This window comes from Natator depressus, chromosome 9 (genome assembly GCF_965152275.1).
Source record: "Natator depressus isolate rNatDep1 chromosome 9, rNatDep2.hap1, whole genome shotgun sequence".
Taxonomy (NCBI): Eukaryota; Metazoa; Chordata; order Testudines; family Cheloniidae; genus Natator; species Natator depressus.
Genome location: NC_134242.1, coordinates 39,371,360 through 39,393,272, shown reverse-complemented (window position 1 = coordinate 39,393,272; position 21,913 = coordinate 39,371,360). Strand labels below are relative to the sequence as shown.

Below are 21,913 nucleotides of genomic sequence, written 5' to 3'. Positions count from 1 at the left end.
TGTACTGATCAGCTCACCATGCTGGCCAAACAGGCAATGAAATTCCAAAGTTTCTGGGGCTTTTCCTGTCTATCTGGCTAGTGCATCTGAGTTGAGAGCGCTGTCCAGAGCGGTCACAATGGAGCACTCTAGGATAGCTCCCAAAGGCCAATACCATTGAATTGTATCCACACTACCCCAAATTCGACCCAGCGAGGTCAATTTTAGCGCTAAACCCCTCACCAGGGAGGAGTACAGAAATAGATTTTAAGAGCCTTTTAAGTCGACAAAACAGGCAAAACAGTCGACAAAACAGGTCGTGTGGATGGGTGCAGGGTTAAATCGACCTAAGGCTGCTAAATTCGACCTAAACTCGTAGCGTAGATCCGTGCTAAGGGACTGGTTTATACCGTATCGGAGATCTAAAATATTTTAAGAGGAATTCATTCTAGGTGATGGAAAATGGGAGTTATACTTTTTATTCAGACTAAACTTCTTAATTTAATGCAAGAAATTAAGAAAATGTTCTGGAAGAAAAATATATCCAAGTACTATTCTTTAGTTCTTTCTGATCTTTTGTGTTATTTTTATTTCCTGTGTTTTTCTCCCCTGGCATTATATTAGGCCCTAAAATTAATTGTGATCTGTTCAAAAAAAGAGTTAATAAAATAAATGAAGTCAAATCTTGTATTAATTTATTGAATATTTTTTTCAAGGATATTTCAAGAATATTTTTTCTTCAGTTATCTTCTGCTTTTGCCACTTACGCAACATTCACTATAACAACGACCACCAGTAAATAACTGAAGCGTTTACATAGTAACAAAGGAGAAACTAAATATGAAATTTACCAATGGATATTTTTACATTTGTTATCCAATAGCCCTTTTATTTTCCTTATTCTGTATGAATTGTTCCAGTTTTTGGAATCAAAAAATAAGCAGAACACAAAAAAAAAAAAAAAAAAAGAGGCAAAAAACTATCTAAAAGAAGGCAACTGATTAGAATATGCATAACAGTGGTGAGAAACCTGTGAGAATGAGAGTTTAAAAGCATTCTAGGAATCAGCCACATAAACATAAAAATTCAATTAAAATGTCACTTAGAGAAGGCACTAGAAATAGAGCTATAAACCTTATGAAGCAGATTTTTTTCCAGCTATTAAAGTGATTAAAATGAAAAATATTTTTTTAAAAAACTAATTACTTGCAATAAAATTTTCTTTAGACCATAGACGACCAAAATAGAAGAAGTCCATTATATTAAAATAATAAAAAGCTACCCATACACCACAGCATCAATATGATAATTAATGGCTTGAATTAAATATGTAAGACAGCAATGGACTATCACCATCGCTGGGTTCAGCTTTAATTGAGCCAACTAAGCTGTTGCATTTTACAGAAGCAGTGTTGCTGTTTACATCTGAATTTCCTTATCTTGTGAGTTGAAGAATTTTAATTATACTTTAAGTTGCTAATTCCCTTTCTTCTCCAGAAGATTTAAGTCAACTGTATGGGAAGCCTCCATAAAAGACTGACCTTGGGAGACACTGAAGTCTACCATAAACTCCGTACGGTGACTTTGTATAACTTATGAATCGGCTTAATCCAAATATGATTATTCCATTACAGTACTTAAGCAACAGTGTTAAAGGCCCTGTACTCAGAAATATTTATAAGATGGGGAAAAAAATACAAAATAGACACCACTTCAGTAGGCTTACAGAAGCTTTTTTTGTTCTCTTCATGTAAGGCTGACAGACCCTGGTCATCAGCGGGCAGGAAAGAACCAGGGACCTCTGGAGCTTAAAGCATAAGCCTCTACCACATGAGCTAAAAGCCAACTGCCCATTAGCCAAGGCTGTACAGCAGACTCATGTTCTCTTTCTCTAGTGGTCTCAGTGCCAGGAGGTGTGTGGGTTACACTTGCATCAGTTAACTAAAAACTGAGTGCTACGCTGACATCAATAACACACTTTTCCTTCAACATATATGCAGTATAAATTAAAAGAATAATCATTTTTATAGCACCAGTCCACCAAAGCATTTGGTTCTTTATAAATTCAGACCCTGATCTTTCAAAAACTTATAAATGGACAAATTGTATACACATGCACAATCTCATTGCATTCAATATTCATGTGCATAAAGTAACATTTACAGGACTGGTGTCAAATATCTAAAAACCCACATCAAAAAGTCAAATACATATAGCAAAGGTGGTGGTAAAGAAACAGGGAAAGGATAATAAGTAGAGGCACAAGAATGGGTGCAAGAAATACCATGATTAAATTAAGAGATGTTTTAAGGTACAAAGAGATGGATGTGGAGATAGACTAGGTCATCCCATCACAAAAGCAAGGTTAGTTGCCAATGCAAGACACAATGGGGGGAGAGCCTTACAACATATCAGTGGGCAGATACTAATCAGTACAAGGCAGCACAAACTTCAAAATAGCAGTCTACCCTGTGCAGGCCACCCACACAGAGAATCTATGATGGACATAATAGGATGATGATTCCTCAAACATGTCACTGTTTTCTGAGCAACCTGCAAGCAGTAGAGTTGACACATTGGGAGGGGATTACAGCAATAGAACCTCATGGCTCTGAAGGCATGTTCTGCTGTTGTCACATGGTTAGAGGATAAACAGTGTAGCCTGCACAGATTTTTATACTACGTTTAACACCCAGACTGTGATCAAAAGCGACTTCTGTGTTCCTCATCTGATCTTTTACCTCTGTGCATTGCCATGAGCAGGAGCACAGAGGAGAAAGCCTTGGCATTCCATAGGAACTGCAATAGTAGATCCTCTGTCATTTCAGAGGAATGCTTTAAACCCCAATAATAATTCTGCTCATGGCACAGAAGCTTCTTCCTAGCTCCAGGCATTCAGTGTTTGGGAATATGTTCTGAAGTATGTAGGTTTATATCCTTTACACATTTAACATACCTTTAGATCTTCTTACCACTCGTATAAATGTATAAAAATATCAGCAGCCTCTATACAGAAACAAAAACTTGGTTTTTCCCCCAAGAATGGGAAAAGGGTGCAGCATGCAAGAGGAAATATCGTTCAAGCTTTCTTCCAAAGGACGGGTCAAACGTACATTACAAGTATTAGAGGGGTTACATATACACCACACAGAAAAACCACTAAATATGGCATATAGCTAAAGCCAACCAGTGAAACATATACAACAAATAATAAATCCAGGAACGGACATGAGAATGAACTATCCGGAACCAATGCTGAAGGCACGTGGAATTTCAGTCTCCTCCTCTTTCTTGCCAGTCATTTTCTCTGGAAAAAATGAAAAAAAGGCAAGATCGGGGGTGGGGGCAGGTGGGGAGGAACACCCACCTACCCAACGCTCATTACACAAATTTGTTTTTCCTTGGGAAGTATACACCATTCTTCTTATGTGCCACAATTGGCTCAACCAGTGAGGATACAGAATTTGGTAGAAGCAAGAGAATAACGGGTAATAGGAGATTCCCAAACCCATTTCACATCCACCCTGACTATACTGGCCTTGTCAGCACTGGCTCTCCACTTGTAAGATAACTCCATTCTCTTCGTGTGTCAGTATATTTACGCCTGCATTTGTAATTTTCACTCCATGCATCTGAAGAAGTGGGTTTACACACCCATGAAAGCTTATGCCCAAATAAATCTGTTAGTCTTCAAGGTGCCACCAGACTCCTTGTTGTTTTTGTCAATATAGACTAACACGGCTACCCCTCCAATTCTTGAATGTGGGTTTCTTTCGTCCCCCAATCACAGAAGTACCTGCACATGAAACAAATAGGGTATGTCTACACTGCAATAAAAAACCCAAAGCACCAAGCCTCAGAGCTGGGGTCTCAAAGGCTTTAAGACCAGAAGGGACCATTGTGATCCATTGATTCAGGCTTGCAGGATTAATAGTAGAAGCATAGATGTTTGGGCTCAGGCTCTTAGATATGTATACAATGCAATTTTTAGCCTCACAGCTCAAACCTCACAAGCCCAAGTCAGATGACCCAGACCAGTCATGGATCTTTTATTGCAGTATAGATGAACCCTTAGCTTTTCTTAATTTCTTTTACTTCATTCCTCTTTTCTCCGAGTCTCTTTCCCTCTCCTGCTCCATTTGGGATTTCATGCAATTCCCTCAGCCACCAGCCATCTCATCCATTCTTTGCCCCAAGCGTTTGTCCTGAGCATCTCCTGGTCTCCTTTCGAGGGTGGCATAATACACATTCTCCATCACTAAGCTGCAGCTGCATTCTCCCCAGCCAGGACAGTTGGAGATGGCTCCCTCCTTGTTCATGAGCATTGTTCCTTTAGTCAGGCAGAAGACACAGACAGGAAGTAATAAGAGGCACTTGCTCCCCTCCCCCCAAGGGTGGTTATGCTCTATCTACAGGGCTTCTAGCCTTTGCTGTCCTAAAGGGAAAAAGCTGTTCCAGCCTAACATGTGATGCCACTGCACTAGTGGCACACCTGCCCTCCATTCCATCAGTCTTTTTCTTTCTCTGTGTCTATCATTCCTCATTATGTTCTCTCTTAACCATTGTTTTCCCAGCTAGCCCAGGTAGTACAGAGAACTTTTGCTCGCCGCTCACCTGGGAATAGTTTAACTGACTTTACATACATTTGTAAGAAGACAGACAGCCCCAGGCTGACTTTTAATTACTTAACTAAACCAATGTTTCTCTCTTGGTAAATTCCTGATCTGGAACAACAAGGAAAAAAGCAAGCTGGCATGCACATATGGGCCCAAACATTTTGGGTTTCCTTGGCATAAGAGTTCAACCGTGGTACGGACCAACCATGTGAGTTAACAAAGCATTCTGAGCATTGCCATGAAAGTGATCCTGCCAGGCACCCCATGCTGCAGTCAGAGGGGCACACCCATACGCTTTCTTTTGCTCACAGAGCTAGAACCATGTCTCATTAGCTCCCCCACTTCCAAGCTATTTCACAGAAATACTGGTAGCCAAAATCTAGGAATAAAAGATATGGACGGCTTGCGTAGACAGCAAGGATTTCTAGCGCTATCCTTTGCAGGCAATAATTGTGAAAAGCTCCTTCGATTCAGCCTCAACATCTTAGGGCACAGGCTTAGAATAGAAATATTGATAGTTCATTGACGATAGGGATGTCACTGGAGTATAACTATCATTTAGCTTGATTTTTCTTTATCCACCGTCCTCCACCAGCCAAATTTGGCTTTTGTAGGTCGCGTGTTAAATAAAAAAAATGAAATCATTAAAAAAAACCAATATTGGCAATCATTTAGCATTGCTGGAGAGAGATGCATCTGAGTGGACATAATTAAACTGTTGATTCCTGCTATGGGGTTTAAGGTAGGAAATGCAAACCAATTATTGATGCTGTAAATGGCTCACTGAAAGAAAAAAAATAAAAAAAGACTGCAGCATCCTAAGGCATTAATTCAAGACAGCAATTTCAAGTGCTTCCTCCCATACCACTGAATCTATAGTAACACAATTGCTATACAAAATGAAGATAATGGGAAAGAGATTGTTACCACATCAATAGTAATTGCTATCAAATAACAAGAATACGTATTCAGCATTATAGCAAGTACCAGACAGAAACTGCTGTAGTTAAGGTTGCATCATTTCCATTATAACCTTATTTTCAGTCCCCAGTTTTTACAAAAAATTGCTGACAGAGGTATGCTATCTACATCTGCAGCTTAATTTACCTTTGTAGTTAAACTGTCTCCTCCCCAGATTTGCACCCATGGATTGATTTGCTGCTGGTTGAAAAGAAAAAAATATAGTACATGTTTACTGACAAAACTATTAAAACATATTCTGAGAATTTTTCATATATGAAGTCTAAGATAGTCCTCTGTACACATGTAAAAATATCTTGTTTAAAAAGATGTATTAGTTACCAAACTTCTCGTGTAGCTAAGTATTTTAATAAAACTTCTTGCATTTAAATCTCATTGGATAGGAGACAATATGTGCTCCAACAAGTATAAAAGGCTATGCACAGTCTTGATAGATTTCCACACACTTGCTGAATTGTCCTTCCATCTTAACATGTAATTTTGCTTTTCAGAGATTACTGCAAATTTATAGTAGGAACACTTCACTTTTTTGGAAAATCTCACTTATGTCATTCAGCATTGGTCTACCTGCTCCCACTGAAAGCAATGGGAGTTCTCTTATTTTAAGTTTTAATATTTAAACTGTAATAATTTTAAACATCAGGAACTGCATCTAAACTGCCTGCGCTCAGCAGGAAAAGCTGCAAGCTCTTAAAGCTGCAGAAAACCAGCCTTCTTTACCTTGTTTAGATGCTGCAGTGCTCTTTGATAACAAGGACAATTTTTATTAGTGAACGATCAATAGTCTCATTCAAGTGAAAGACTGTCAAGTTAAATATTTCCCAAATGTTGACTGTGTCAGAAATTAAGGGACTACTGTATCCCCTAGCTGCTACTGTGTGGGTGAAGTATGGTAGTGCACTCAAGATGAGGTTGATTAGAAGTGTCAGAGTTATAAAAAGTTAAAAACCATATCCCACTGAGACCATGTACTCTTTATATTCAAAGAACTTCCATTACCTTTTACTTGTGTCAACAGCTTTCAGCAGTACAATGGCTGAAAGACTTTTTTGGCTTCTTTAAGCCCACATGGTTATGCCGGAAGTATGAAAAAAGTTAGTGGGTTCTGAACACTAAAACATCCTAAAACTCATTAAATATACTTGTGTCATGCTTCAGGAAGTATTACACTGAAGATTCAGACTCAGGCATTTCTAGAAAGGAGACCACCATGCTTTTGTGCAAGTTTGAAGAGTGTACCCATGAATGAACCACAATGGTTTTTGAAGTGCCCACTAGGTACATACAAGATTCAGCTGAATCTAGAGAAAGGCTACCCACCCAGAACTAGATTAGTCAAGACAGAGTAATTGTTAACGCTCGCATTAGGGCCTATGTCTGCTGCTATTATAGTCAAAGGCAAGACTTCTACTGATGTCAACCTAAGTAATGACACTGAACACTTCAACAAGTGCTCAGCACCCAGCAATCTATCCCAAGAAGAGTAAATTCTAGTTGCTAAATTCACCAGATGGATTTTCAATTCCACAATGTTGCTTTCTTTCCTTCTCTGAAGGGAAAAAAAAAAAAAAACCACAAAAACAAGTAAATCTCTTTCCATACTAAATCTCAATAAAAATGCTGAAGACAAAACAATCAAGCAGATGGTGACATTATTAATATTTAACAGTTTTCAGCTGAGTAAGATCCTTTTTTCAGCATGGGAGCAAATAAGTTGCAACACCTAGACAATGCCACTGCGAGTCAAGGGTTCAGTTTCAACCTTAACTCTTAAGGGTGCTACATAAGCCTAATGTACTTAATATGGGGTCAAGGCTTAAGACTGCTTTAACAAATTCACATAACATCTTCATAGTATACATGCTATTTTTTAATTAAACTAACATATATTAGGGCATCACCCAGAACACAGCATATTAACCTGAATTAACAGATGCTTACTGAAACAGGCATAATATTGTTGATAACTGCCATAGTTCTCTTGGAAAAAAAACAACAAAACAACAAATCACAAAAAGTCATAACCGTTTGGGAGGCAGGAATTACCAGTAAAATATATAAATCTGGACAATTAAGCACAAATTCCCACCCAAGATGTTTATATTTTAAATTCAGTGACTTAAAAAGAACGAATAAATATTCACAAAGTAAAAATAAAGTTTGCTTCTTAGGAAATCTGTTTTAGATTTATACAACACCATTGTAGCCCACAAAAGCAGACATTGTGTATGTTCTCTTCTGCTTCGCTGTTTCAATCCTCCCACTCCACACACAGCCGATTTATAGGCTATGCATTGTTGGGACTTCCAGATTATTCTCCTGATACAGTGGTGCATTTATTCCATTTTATTGTTCACAGGGTTGCTGCCATACAAGATCATTCCCAATAAAAGCAACAGTAAACAGTAAGTTTTTAGGAAAACTCTTTCGGAACCTTAAATGCTCTTTCACCTTGATGAGAGTCTTCCTTCCCTCCAGTCACCTCTCGTCCACTTTGGCTGCTCTGCTGCTGCTACAGGGATGACTCATGAGCTGAAAATTCTGTTCTGCACATCCTTAAATGTGTCTATTCCAAAGCAGAACCTTCATATGCAGAAATATTTGCAGGTTTTGGATGGCCTCCAGCTTCAAGATGCCAGACACTTGGGAAGAATGCACCACGAAGAACTAGTCCACACTAGAAGACCTACAGTGGCACAGCAGCTCCATTGGAGCACGTCCAGTGGAGATGCTCTATGCCGACGAGAGAACTCTCCTGTTGGCATAATAAATCAGTTACCACCTCTCATGGAGGTGGTAACTATGTTGGTGGGAGAATCCCCCCACTGACATAACGCTGTCCCACTGGTGCTTAGGTCGGTATAACTTACCTCACTCAGGCAGATGGCTTATTCGCCTCCTTGAGTGACATAAGTTATATCGATGTGAGTGGTAGTGTAGACTGGCCGAAAAGTTATTAGCATTGCATCACATGGAAGAGTCAGTGGTGTCTATATTAATATGGCCAGTCCTCATTTGTTGATTGAAAATGCCATGTAAGCTTTGTTAAATTCAGAAGTATATTTGATACGAGAAATTTAAGAATGCTGGCAAAATGAAAACTATTTGTTATAATTTACATATTTTGGATGTTTGGCCTAAAGTGAACTATCAAATGGATTGCAGCAGTCAATTTGTCTGCTAGAATTCCAAGCCATGCACTTATGAAAGCATAATTTGAGAAGTCAGCAGCCAGAAGCCAAATATAATCATTTTGTAAACTCAGCAATACACTTCTTGGAGTTTAGCTAGGATAACCATGTGCATACTTCCTGAGTGACAGAAACAGTCTGTTTTGACCTGTGTATTTGAGAGGTGTACAGGGGAGGCCACTAAGTGGAATGTTGACCACCTGTAGTGGTTCTGCGCATTTTATTCCAGAATGATGCAGCAGCCAGTTACATATATGGATGTTGAATACCCACAACATGGGACAAGCATTCCATGCTTGGCAGAGTTTCTCCCCTTTCAATGTAATTCTTGTTTAAACTGGCTAAATATAAGGGTTAACTCTTCCTTTTGATTTAAATATTTCTGCATGACTTTAATAGATCATCAGTTGTAAGTTTTACTAGCCAGCACTGGTAACAATTGAAATATCATGCCTTTTACCTCATTTTCACCCCATTTTTAATTGTTTTAAATAAAAAAAGTTACGATTTCCAGTTATATCAGTTTTGTTGGGTTTTTTCTGTAAAAACCATACTACTGCAAATACTATTCTAGGTAAATCCTGTTGTGCAGTAAACATCCTTTAAAACAAAACAAAAAAAAACTTTGACCTCTAGCATTGCACCCCCTCACAGATGTGAATTTCTGCTTCACACATTTAAGTTAAGTAGGCAGAGAATGAAGCATCCAAAGGGATTTAGACATCCACTGAAATTAATGGTAATTGAGCATTCAAATTCCCCTGGCAGTTTTGAAATAGCTTTCCCCCCCCCCCCTTTTTTTTTTGCGCAAAACGTTTCTGAAGATATGAAGTTGCTCAGGTATAATAAATATTGTGTCTTGGAAAGAATACTTATGTGGTGGGTCTCTCTCCAGCCCTCCCCTGCTGAAGCTCTTTCACTTTGTATAATTATTCACTGGGGCAGAGAAAGACGAACTCCACAGCACAGTAATGGGAGCACTCATCTGGGAGGGGAAAGGCCTGGGTTCAAATCCCTGCTCCACATCAGGTAGAGTAGGTATTTGGACCTGTCTCTCCCACATTCTGGGTGGATGCTCTAAGCACTGGGTAACTGAGTATAAGGGGGCACCACCAACTCCTCTGGCTGTATTTTGTTTAAGGGCCGATCCAACAGATTCGTACTACAGCAGTGTGAGAGCACATCTCGGATTCTGCAGTGAGATAGGTAGGGAATGCCTACTTTGTGTATCTTGCTGAGGCTGAGCCATGTTAGCCACCAAGCTGTTCAATGCTGTCGAGACGGAGACAACTACACACATTCCCATTGACAATTTAAGCACCCAGAGACTGGCAACAGCTATGTGGGGGTTTTGAGGATCAAAGTTTTGGATTTGGGCAACTCCAGGGGCAGTTAGGCACTTAAGTTCCCCTGTGAATCCCACCCAGTGCCTCTGCACGGAGTTCCCTAGGCTTGTATAGATCCCCAAGGTTTGAGGGCATGACCTGTATCCTTTTCTACAAGCCCCAACCTTCTGCCAGGACAATGTGTGTGGGAGGAATCTTCAGAGATTTCATCCCCAATGTCACTTCCTGAAGGGATTTGGTCCATTAAATGCACAAGAGTTACAAATTTTTATCATCTTTTTAGTGGGACAAGTGAGCTTTGAATAGGTTTTTGGAAATATTTATAAAAAAGCCCACAATATTGGCTCTGCTGAAGAGTTCACTCTACAGTTCTGAAATGCTTGCTTTGCTAGTGAATCCAAGCTGTGCTTAGTGTATTTTCAAACTGGATTTTACATCTCACCACAACTTACTTTTTACGCTCAATTTGAGAGACATCCCAAATCCATGGCTGTGACCTCTCTTGCATTTTACAGGATGACATCATCAAATTTATTATCACAGGCCTACTATGAAGAATCCTCACCCCTCCACATTTGGAGGATGAGCATGATCTGCACTCCAGTCCCTTGCCCAACAGGATTGGGCCAGGTGGGAAGGAGACGGTGAGAGAAACAAAGAGGGAGTTGGGACGAAAAAGAAAAGGACACAGAGGTAGAAAGTTCCCTTTTCTGGTACACACAGAGAAAAACAAGAAGGGTGAGAATTTCAAAAGCGCTCAATTCCCACTGATTTCTACAGAAGCACAGTTTGGCCAATGCTAAGCACTTCCAAAAATACTACCCATGTTGTTTAGGGCATATATAAAGTTAAAACAATGCATGAGCACAGCACCGCTGCCGTGCGTGAATGAAGATGCTCTAAGAGCTGATGGGAGAAAGCTCTTCAATAAGCTTACTTAATCCACTTCCCCAAGAGATGGTAGCTACGTTGGTGGGAGAAGGTCGCCTGCAGACATTGAGCTGTCTAGATAGGGAGTTATACCAACCTACTTATGTTGATCAGGTGTGTTGATTTTTCACACCCCTGAGCAATGTAGTTATACCAATTTAGGTCTGTAGTGTAGACTGGACCTTAGACTAGGCACCTTATTTCAGATAAAGGAAGGTGTGATAAATGAAGGGGGAGGGGTAGCTCCCTTTTAAGGACACGCAGCCAGCCAGTTAGCTGTAAAATCCCTCTTGGTAGCTATTCCTCTGCTTGCTTTACCTGTAAAGGGTTAAAAAGCCTCCCTGCATTGGTACAAAAAAGTGGGCACCTGCCCGAAAGAGCCAATGGTAGGGCTAAAACTTTTTAAAATTGGAAAAAAGCCACCACTGCTCCACAAACACCAGTCTTGTCTCCTCCCCATTCCAGTCTGTGCATTTTTCCATTCTACCATCCGGGTGCAACATCCCCTTCTAACCTGCATAGTCCTCTTCCTCAATGGTGCCTGTAAGAGGTGAGATAATAATCAGGTTCCACTCCTCCCCACGTCTAAATGGTACCATGGACCTCTGAAATTCCCAGTGCGTCCTGTTTGCTTTTAGGTCTGGCTTTGAGAATGAAAGCACTTTGGGGCAGGGATTCCATTTTTGGATAGCATACAGCACTGAACACAGTGTCAGCTCTAAACAAATAGAAATAAAGCCACTATTCAAGCTTAAAGAGAAAGGATTGCTGTAACTGCAAAGTCATTCCTCGGTACCCCACCAGGTAGCATTCCAAGAGTTTGTTCATCTGGCAGCCAGCCAGCCAGTCTATGCCACCACAAATGGTACCTATAATCCTACACCGTGAGAGGGTCAGCCAATGAGTACATCACTCCCTATCTCCAGATGACAAGCGAGTCTCCTTAGAGTGCAATGGTGGGGTTTCCTCAACTGAGAGTGATCGTCTATCATTCATTTTTGTTAACAAGCTGTGAACCCAGAGCTGTTCTGGTGCTGGTTCTCAGGCTGCATGGTAGAACCCAGTCAACATATTTTACCAACAATCCATATGAAATAAGATTGAATCTTCCAAAAGAAAAACATTGAAGAGTTAGCAAGAAAGATGCATTTTATGCTCTATCTCAGAGGTGGGCAAACTTCTTGGCCTGTGGGCCATATTTGTGTATAGAAATTGTATGGTAGCCCATGACTGCTCATGAAATTGGAGGTTCCTGGTCAATGGGAGCTGTGAGGGGCAGTGCCTGGGGTAAGAACTGCGTGCGGAGCCCCCTGGCCCTGGCCCCCCTACCCATAGGAGCCGGAGGGGGAACATGCCGCTACTTCCGGGAGCCATGCAGAAAGCCCCCAACCCTGCTACCCGGGCTGGATTAAAAGGTCCCATGGGCTAGACGTGGCCCATAGTCTGCCCACCCCTGCTCTATCTGAAAGAAAGAGGAAAACTACTTTATAGAGGAATACTGTGGTTTCTAGGGGAAAAAAGCATCTGGCTGTAACAACATCTTTTCCTATAACAGTGTGTACATCAGCTAACATCAATAGCTTGCTTAGTAATCCATATTTTGCACCAACAGTCTATAAAATTAATTTTAAAGAGAAAGCTTAACACCAAAAATTGTGGGGAGTGGGGTTGAAAATAGTGTGACATGGATTTATAGTTAACAAAATTACAAGAAAAATAAGTGTCTGAGTTCCAAGTCTTAGGCGAGTGGCAGACAACAGCCATTTGACCAACTTTAATGTACCCTCATACCTCATACATCATTTGAGACTTATTATGTCTACTTTAAAATGAGGTATGGTGTGGAGCTCTCAAGTGGTACCATTCTCACACAGAAAAGAATAAAAAAAAAAATAAACGCCATAAACACATCAGAAGTGAATACAAATATTTCAAAGAGGTCATTGTTAGTTTAATGACAATGTATTATTTCAAGACATGAAATTGGATTTGTGTGACCTCAAAGCGTAACAATCTAGAAGTATAACAAAATGCAACACATTTCAATGATACCTAGAAATGTCAACATCATTATCATCTTGTTCATCATTATGATCTCTGCGAATATGCGCTTACTGTTGGGACGGTGCCAAATTATTATCAATTACTGTGGCTGATATGAATGAATGTGGTAAGCATGAGTTTGGTATGGATTGGTACAGATTGGTACGTCTAAATTTGCTAGAGGATTCTGGAAGCAGGATTCTCTTATCAGACAGTTGGTGAAAGTGCTGAAATTGCACTCCAATGATTAATAAAAGCTCTGTGTGTAAGTTTCAACATCAAACTTCGGAATATATCAGCCGGTGGGCCCAGCCCACCAGATAAAGAAAATGTAAAAACGTGTGGATCAGTGAGCTTGGTACAGGGTGGCCCAGGTCAAAATGACGCTCTGGATGGCATGCTAAGAGCTCAAGTGAATGATTGATGAGAGGGTAAACGTAGTCATTGTCATGCTGCAGTGTTTCTGGAATGATAAAAAAGATCACACTGGTTTTGGGCACCATTGTTCAACCTCACCTGCAAGCTTATGGCACCACTTGACATTTCCACATCGTACTTAGTCTGAACATACATGAAATAACCTTTCAAATGATATATGACATAGGTGTGCCTAGTGTGGGTACATTAAACTCTCAAAATAGGGTCATCTATGGAGAATTGCTGCATGCCTGCCTATCTGGCAAGTTTTAACCCAGAGCAAATGTTTATATTTTAAATGATAAATCCTCAAGTATGGTATTCTATGGAAATATTGCAAACTTTTAAGTGTGTGTGTGTGTGTGTGTATGTATATATATATATATATATATATATATATATATATATATATAAACAGCACTTTTATATTAAATTTTGATAATATTGATTTAGTTCCAACTGGCCAATCTTAAAACACAGTTTTTATAATGGGAACCAGAAAAAAAAAACTGCCTCACTACATATTTACATAGTACAACATACCTGATCTTTTCTTTCCATTACACTCTAGTAGCGTACTTTATTTATGTGGCTCAGCCAGAGAAATCTAAATTAGCACTGTCAATCTAAAGAGGGTTTTGTCAGCATGACTCCTTTACAATTCAACAGACATGAGTTAAGGTTCCTGTCTTAGACCACACAATAAAGCAAGGCATCTCCACAGAGTACCAGCCATTGCTGCTCCATGTTGTAACCCTTTCTTTGGCCTGAAGCCAGGATTTGCAAGTTCCACTAAACTTTATGTCAAAGTACCATCTTGGGACACTTGGTTAAAACTAAAATACCTTTATATTTCCCTTGTATTTATTTTCTATTAAGACAGACAGCATATCTACATTACCATTGTTTAAGCTGGAATTTACAGTTCTTGGAATTCCTTTGAAAGCTTTCTTAAATTTGCACTGAAGCAATGTTGCCATAGCGCAAAGGGATTGTAAATGAAGGATGTCAGCATTGCTGTAGAGAGCAGCCAAGCGAGCTAAGTAGAAGAGACAGCTAAAAATACACTATGATTTACAAGACTTGAACCTGGTAAAAACATGCCCTTATTTTAAGCCAAGAGGAATCTGGTAGAAATGTTTTTAACATGAGGTTGCTAATCATTCTGATCAAGGTCTTGTAACAGTGAAAGGCTAGTCAGATCTCAGAACCCCACATTCTAATTTTAATCCTACCAGGTGCATTACTACAACAGTCTAAGAACAAACAAATTAGTCATAGGGGCTAGTCACAAGATCAGTAAAATTCAAGAGCATATCATCAAGATAACCATCACATGCAACCCTGTACAATCCATGAAACAGCACCAAGCTCTATTATAACACTTTCCTCCCCTGCAGGGGAGAGGACGGAGTATTAGTGACCTACACAAAGAAGTGGAACAAGCAGTGTCTGTGGAGGAAGACAAGCCAGAAATAGTTTTGGTATTTTTGGTACCTGAAAAACCGATTGCATTAAGTTTACAACGCAACAGTGAAGTCTGATGAGTTATTGAGTTGCTTTATTTGGACTAGCATGAGAGATGGTCCATCACTCAGCAATTCTTATGCTACAGGAAACTTATGAAATCATAAAAGACAGTCATAACAGCCTCAACAAAAATTAGCAATTTTAGTCTGCTCTAGCGAGTGTATATTTCTTAGTTAGTGCTGTATCTTCAGTTGGGCACCTCTGTGCAAGTGATCTCAGCATGACTATTATAAAATGTATTTCCCAAAAGGGAACCTTATATCACTGTATTGCACCAAAGCACTGAGGAATACTGAGCAAGAAGACTGATGATATCAGATGAATTTAAGTGAAGTCTGCAAAGAAAGGAGGTCAGGAAAACACACGCATTAGGGGGCTGCTAAACTATTGTTCCTGGATCCCCCTAAAACAGTTAATGCAGAAGTTCAGCTCTTAGTTTCCCAAACCTGCAGTGTATAAAGGTACTTACAGTACGATCCATCTGAAGACCTTCAAGTGCTTCAAAGGCATTAATAAATTAAGCTTTAGCACCATTGTGATGTAGGGAAGTGCAGAACAGATGGAGAAATGGGAACACAGAAAGGTTGCCCAAGGTCACACAACAAATCAATGGCAGAAACAAGAACATATAAGCCAGGTCCCCCACCACCCAGTTTTGTGCTTTAGCTACTAGAACACACTTCTGTTAATAATACCACTGTACAAATGTTATAAACCCATTGCCCAATAGTTTTTAAAAATGAATTCACGTTTGACTTTATTCTGTCATCAGCACAAAATAAGTCTAACTGCAACTCTCATGTTCCTGCTTTTGTTACGGAAAAGACGTTAAAAATGCATTGTGCCTTGACATGCACTGCACTGCACAAACCAAACAAACATTAGGAATAGCCCTGGGGGGGAATGTTATTTTTCTAAGGATAAACTCTTTCACAATGCAGTGTTATCTTGTTATGGATAGTTTCTGTCACCAAGGGCAATAGAAGCATTGTGAAAAAATCGGTTTTGACTAGCAGCACTCTGGGCTGCAGCCAATATCAAACTGAAAAGGAGTACTTGTGGCACCTTAGAGACTAACCAATTTATTTGAGCATGAGCTTTCGTGAGCTACAGCTCACTTCATCGGATGCTCACGAAAGCTCATGCTCAAATAAATTGGTTAGTCTCTAAGGTGCCACAAGTACTCCTTTTCTTTTTGCGAATACAGACTAACACGGCTGTTACTCTGAAATATCAAACTGGTGACTAAAGTAATAACTGATCAAGTCTGGATTCGGAATGCTTCTCACCCCACAGCACTGTGTAATGTATATTTTACAAAATACAAGGGAGGAAAACACATTTAAATTAACATGCCAAATGGCACATCAACTTTACCTACTGATCTTAAACTAGAATGTTCCTCCTCCTCCAGGATGAATGGGATTCTACGCTGGAGGAATTCAACAGGAAACAGTTGTGGCACATTATTCAACAGCCTTTATGCTTTCAAAAAGTATTACTATTCCAAATATGGATCAGACCAATTTCGTAGAACACCCTTGCCTGAAGTTTTTAAAAGTAGCAACAGGGCAAACTAATTGAATACATTTTTTCACTAGAACTCACACATACCATAAGAACTTGGCTTGGTTACAGACAAAATTATAACTTGTGTTACTTGTGCCAAAGAGATGTTAAATATTTCAAATTTTTCTAAGTAGCTCACCTGAAGTCTAAAAGTCTTTTGCCTCTAAAAGTCATTTTCTAAATGTCTAAAAATATCGCACAGATAGAAGCATCACAATCTGCCTTATACACAGATTTTTGTTTACACTAGGATTGTTTGAGCTCCACCAACATCTAAATTCACAACCAGGCAGCACAAACCTATGGGGGTTTGTTTTGTTTTCGCACTTTTGTTGTTGTGAAAACCAAGGCCACAATTAAACATGAATTTTACAAGCATTTCTGAAAATGTGTATCAATATTATTTCAACCACAGATACAGGGGGTTGTTTGTTTGTTTTTAAATACTAAACTTGTAGCCACTGTTCCAAAAACGTACATCACTAAATATATCACGGAATAAAACAACATTCGTAATCACTGGGAAACATTCACCTTGCAAGAACTTACCATAAAAATATTAAAGCACCTCTTAGCCTGATCCGTTATGGGAATACAAAAATCCAGAGGAAAAAGGTCGAACCACAAGTAAACAAACGGAACGAAAAAGGGAGCTGTGACTCGCAAAAGTATTTCCTTAAACAGTATTTTCCTCTTCAACGGCAACCGATCTACGCTTCCAAACTCCGGCAGCTGTAGCCTAGCACAAGCAAATCCTCCCGAAGAGGCAGGTTTAAAAGCAAAGATATAGTTGAAGGCTGCTTAACGAAGTGTGAGAAAGCCACATCTGTGTGGTGTGTGCTGGGGCTCCAAACAGGCAAGCCAGAGGAAAGGGGGGAGGGCCGGGGGGGGGGACACTTCCTTAATCAGTAGGATACAAGCTTGTAACACAAAATCGAAGCAACCCAGCACAGCCACGAAACACTTCACAACTCTTCCCGCAGAAAAAGTGCCCTCACTCCCCCCCAGAAGAAAACCCTCCTGCCCTTTGCCGACCTGGTTTTGTTGCTCCTTCAAAGGCTAATTTACTTCATGCCTCAGATTCCTCTTTCTGTCTCTCCCCTCCAGAGAGACAGCCCAGATGGGAAGAGCCTGCAGCTGAAGCGAGTGCAGTGCCCCATCGGGAAAGCTGATCCTGCTGATCTCATCACTAAGGGCTACTAATCCAATGACCAGGGAATTAAGAACAGATGGTGACGCCCCTTCCCCCAACACCAGCATTGCCACACAGACGTCGAAACGCACACAAGCCTGAGCCTACCAGCTGGGTAATAATAGAGCTCCTCTTGCTATTGCACAAACTGCAATTCCTCACACGCTTTCCTGTGCATGTCTGTCTGTTGCTCACCAAGAGCACAAGTTCACTGAGCCAGCCCAGCGCTGCATTGTTTAACCCCTTGGGTCACAAAGGGTGCATGGGATCCTCATGTGCAACCAGTGGGGCTGGAATTAGGGGTGCTACTGCACCCCCTGGCTTGAACTAGTAATAACCAGGGCTTAAATTCAGCCAGAGCCCACGGGAACGGAGCACCCATAAATATTTTCAAACCTGTGGGAGGTGTCACGCTGGGACTCAGGGCATCAGCCCCAGGGGAGATGCCATGCCAGGGCTGAAGCCCTGAGCCCCAGCACACCTCCCTACCCCTGCCCCGTGGGGCTGAAGCCCTGAACCCCAGGGAACTTGCTCCCCCCTGGATGAGAGAGGGCTCCAGAAAATAATCATTGCGAATTTAAGCCCTGGTAATAACAAACACCAAATACATGGTTTCCATCATCAGCACCCCTACTATAATAATTGTTCCAGCGCCCCTGTGTGCAACTTCTACTTTGGCACCTGAAGATTTCTGTTTGTTTAAACACGCACACAGCCCACCTGTACCAGAACACATTGTTGATATGAACTTTTGAGGTGCTGAGTGCCCCTTGCCAATGCTCCCACAAAAGTCAATGGAAGCTAAGGTTGCCCCAGCACCTCTGAAAAATCACCCTACCAATGTACTGGTGTGGACTGTAATAAAGAGTAGGAACAGGAGGGAAATCTTGCAAATCTATCCATCCTTACACCCCACCCTCTTTGTCTGTAAGTGGTCTGATTAGGCCATGATCCTCGAAAGACTTAAAGTGTGCTTAGCTTTACTGGAAAGTAGTCCCAGGAAAATCTAAAGGAACTATTCATATGGGGTAAAGTTAAGTACATGTGATATGTACATTTTTGTAGGATCGTGGCTTCAAGTTTTAAACTGTTGGAATAGAGACCAGTCTTTTCATAGGCCTGTATAGCTCCCCACAAACTTTTTGACGCTAAATAAACAAACAACTCCTAAATATGGCCCCGATCCTGCACTGTGATCTGCTCAAGCAAACTGTGTCACTGACTTAGAATCCAGTGCTGTGCATGTGGAAATCACAGTGCAAGATCCAGGTCTTTTTTCCCCCCAGAACACTGTTTTTATTAATTCCATTATTTAGTTAAAATGAAACCCAATGTTTTGTGATGCTAATAATGGCTTTGATTCAAAACCCCATTTAATAATTTGCATATGTGCTTTTTTCCCCATATTTGTGCCTGACTAGCAAGTTGAAACCTTTTCTTTCAGATGCTGACTTCACTACTCTTATCCAGATATTTGTCACCTCAAGACCAGGTAATGGACTAAGGAACCTTCAAATACAGAAAAAAAGTCTTTGAAATAATACACATCTTAAGGTTTAAAAGAACTCTTCCTTATGTGCAGGGACAATAGGGGTCAGGACATATGGTCTTTTTGTATTCTCTGTGTTTTAAGCTGTATTCTCTGGGATCTAAGCTTTCTTTTTTTAAAAAAAAAAAAGACATTTTTAACCCTGCTGGTGGTGGTAGCCTTCCCACTGTAAACTAATGCACTTTTTTCTACTGGAATCTCCAGCCAGACAATCTGAAACAAAAGCAGTAAGAAGTGTGAATTTTCACTTTTATCTGAACTGAGTGTTAAACTTGAAAGCCTAAACTGGACCAGTTAACTACCAAACTACTCCTCTGAAAGGATGTTTCAGGGCAGCAGGGGTGCAAGTTCTGCGCATGCAAACAGTTGAATATTCTGAGGATTGAGAGCTTGCTACTCTTTAAAATCAGGGTTAAAGTGAAGTTCGCAACATCGTCAATTATAAAATCATTGGGGTTAGTAATTTGACTTGCATGAATGTGAGTTATCCATACAATTTGATTCAGCTCCATTTAAGGCTGTTCAGTTTTAAATAAACTGATATTTTAAAATAACTCTCCCCGTGTATTTTGCAGTGCTACGTATTTAGGAAAGTAGAGATAAATGAAAGAAAACAAACTTCCACACCCAAAATTGTAGAGATTGGAGGTAGACCTCCCTTATTTATGACAGCTGCTGTTTGTTTGATAGACTTTATTGGGACATTCCTAGCACCAGCATTAGTAAAAATTAGTGAAAGCCCATGTTGTTGGAAGGGTGTGGCAACTAAGCCAGTAATCTATCATCTACGTAGTCTCTCTCATACAACCAATGAAATAGTTGCATGAAAATTAGCTGTATAGAAAGGGTGGTAATTAGTTGAGCTACCTCTCTTAGTACAATGGCAATAGATATGTACATTGTTGTCACACAGGTATAATTCATAAAGTCAAAATGGCTGAGAACTTAAAACTTGGACAGTGACAGACTGCAAATCCCAGCAATGATTGAACCTGGGGATATTCTGGACAAAAAGATCTGTCACCCTTGCTTTTAGCTGTTTCCATTGCTTCACATGGATTCAGACATTCTAGGCTTCAGAGCGACACACAGTGACAATCCAGAAATCTTATCCTGGAGATGATTCACACCATAAACAGGGGGGAATTGTGAAACAGTTGCAATGTACTCTGTGGGATAGAGGAACAGCGTTGGAACAAATGTTCTGGAACTCCAACAAATGTTTTTTAAAAAAGCATACAGTGAGAGTTATATTAAGCCTATATCTCCCCTCTTTCAAAATCTCTCTCTCCACCACTTAGGTAACCATTAGAGATGGATGAAACAGAAAATATAAGACCCAATCAGAACTTTAACCTTCTTCCAGGTTTGAAAAAGTTTGCGTAAATATTTCCATTGCTTCCCACTCAAAAACAGCAACAGGCCTTTGCAAGTCATGCTATGACCCTAACATGAAGGTTTTCTGGCTCAGATCCTCAAAGGTATTTAGGCTCCTAAATTCCATTGAAATTAAAGCAAGGTAGTAGCCTAAATACCTCTCAGGATCTGGGTCTCTTGATTTCTAATGCTAGGCCAGTCACTGTATTCAAATTTAATTTCTCTGCTCCATCCTTTCCTCTTCTCAGTCTTAAACAGGGCTGTTATTTTTCTAAAGATAAGCCCTTTCACAATCAGTATTATCTTGTAGGATAGATTTGTTACCTATTTTCTTAGATCATATATTCTTCTGTGCAGGGACCATGTCTACTACAACATTTGTAATGTGACTAAAACAATGGACCCGCAATCCTAATTAGGGACTGTAGGTGCTATTATAAAAAAAATCTGCAATGGAAGATTAAAGAGCAATTTTGCAACTCAACAACTTCTTCCCTTTTATCTTCCCAGATAGTCTTGGGTACTTAGGCCTGAAACTCAAACAAGTGAGAACAATCAGGGAGCAGGGAGATTTGGCCAACACAATGCACATGCAAAATGTACGTTTACTTGAGTGTTTAGAAAGTGGTGCTACTGCCTATACTGGTTACTGAGGACTGACACATACTGTTTGTGTAAGGATAGAAATGATAGACCCTTTTGCCTATGTCTCGACTTGTGGGGGGGAAAAGGTCATGTTTTAACTAAGAATTTTAAACAGGGATTTGCACCTAGTGTAGATATAGCAAGTTGTGTTTGGAAATGTGTTAGCTGGTCATGGCCAGTACAGGACAGTATTTGCACACTAAATCTCTATGTAGCATAAATCAACAGTGATTCAGCCCTGTGGTAGAGATGTTTGGAACTGCACACCAAAAAACAAAAAACACAAAAAACAAAGCTTTAAATTAAATTATTCCTGAGGTTGATCAGGAAATGATCCTGAGAATTTTCTCTGCCAGAATAAAGGTGTGATCATGGCATCTAAAAAGGAAGGTTTAACAAAAATAAACACTAGGAAATAGTGATTTTATTAGATGGCCATATAGAAAATCTTTTCTATCTCCCAAACGGGAGATCACTAAGGCCTGTCAGAATTGCAAGACAGCCATCTAAGAGAAATGAACATTGTCCAATGCGCTCAATTATGAGTA

General features: G+C 40.1%; 1 protein-coding gene across 7 annotated transcripts in view; it reads right to left on the bottom strand.

The window, feature by feature from the left end:
• SPSB4 (splA/ryanodine receptor domain and SOCS box containing 4) overlaps positions 1-21,913 on the bottom strand; it is a 306,597-nt gene that overhangs the window by 139,427 nt on the left and 145,257 nt on the right. The window contains exons 1-2 of one of the 7 annotated variants that reach the window (XM_074963956.1): positions 17,152-17,468; positions 5,703-5,756 (exon numbers count right to left, since the gene is read on the bottom strand). The exons of 2 other annotated variants lie outside the window; for them this stretch is intronic. The gene's annotated coding sequence lies outside the window, so the exon portion shown is untranslated. Of the gene's footprint in view, positions 1-5,702; positions 5,757-17,151; positions 17,469-17,637; positions 17,949-21,913 lie in introns of those variants that run through there. 4 more of the 7 variants (XM_074963958.1, XM_074963955.1, XM_074963953.1 and 1 more) reach the window with 4 other exon arrangements.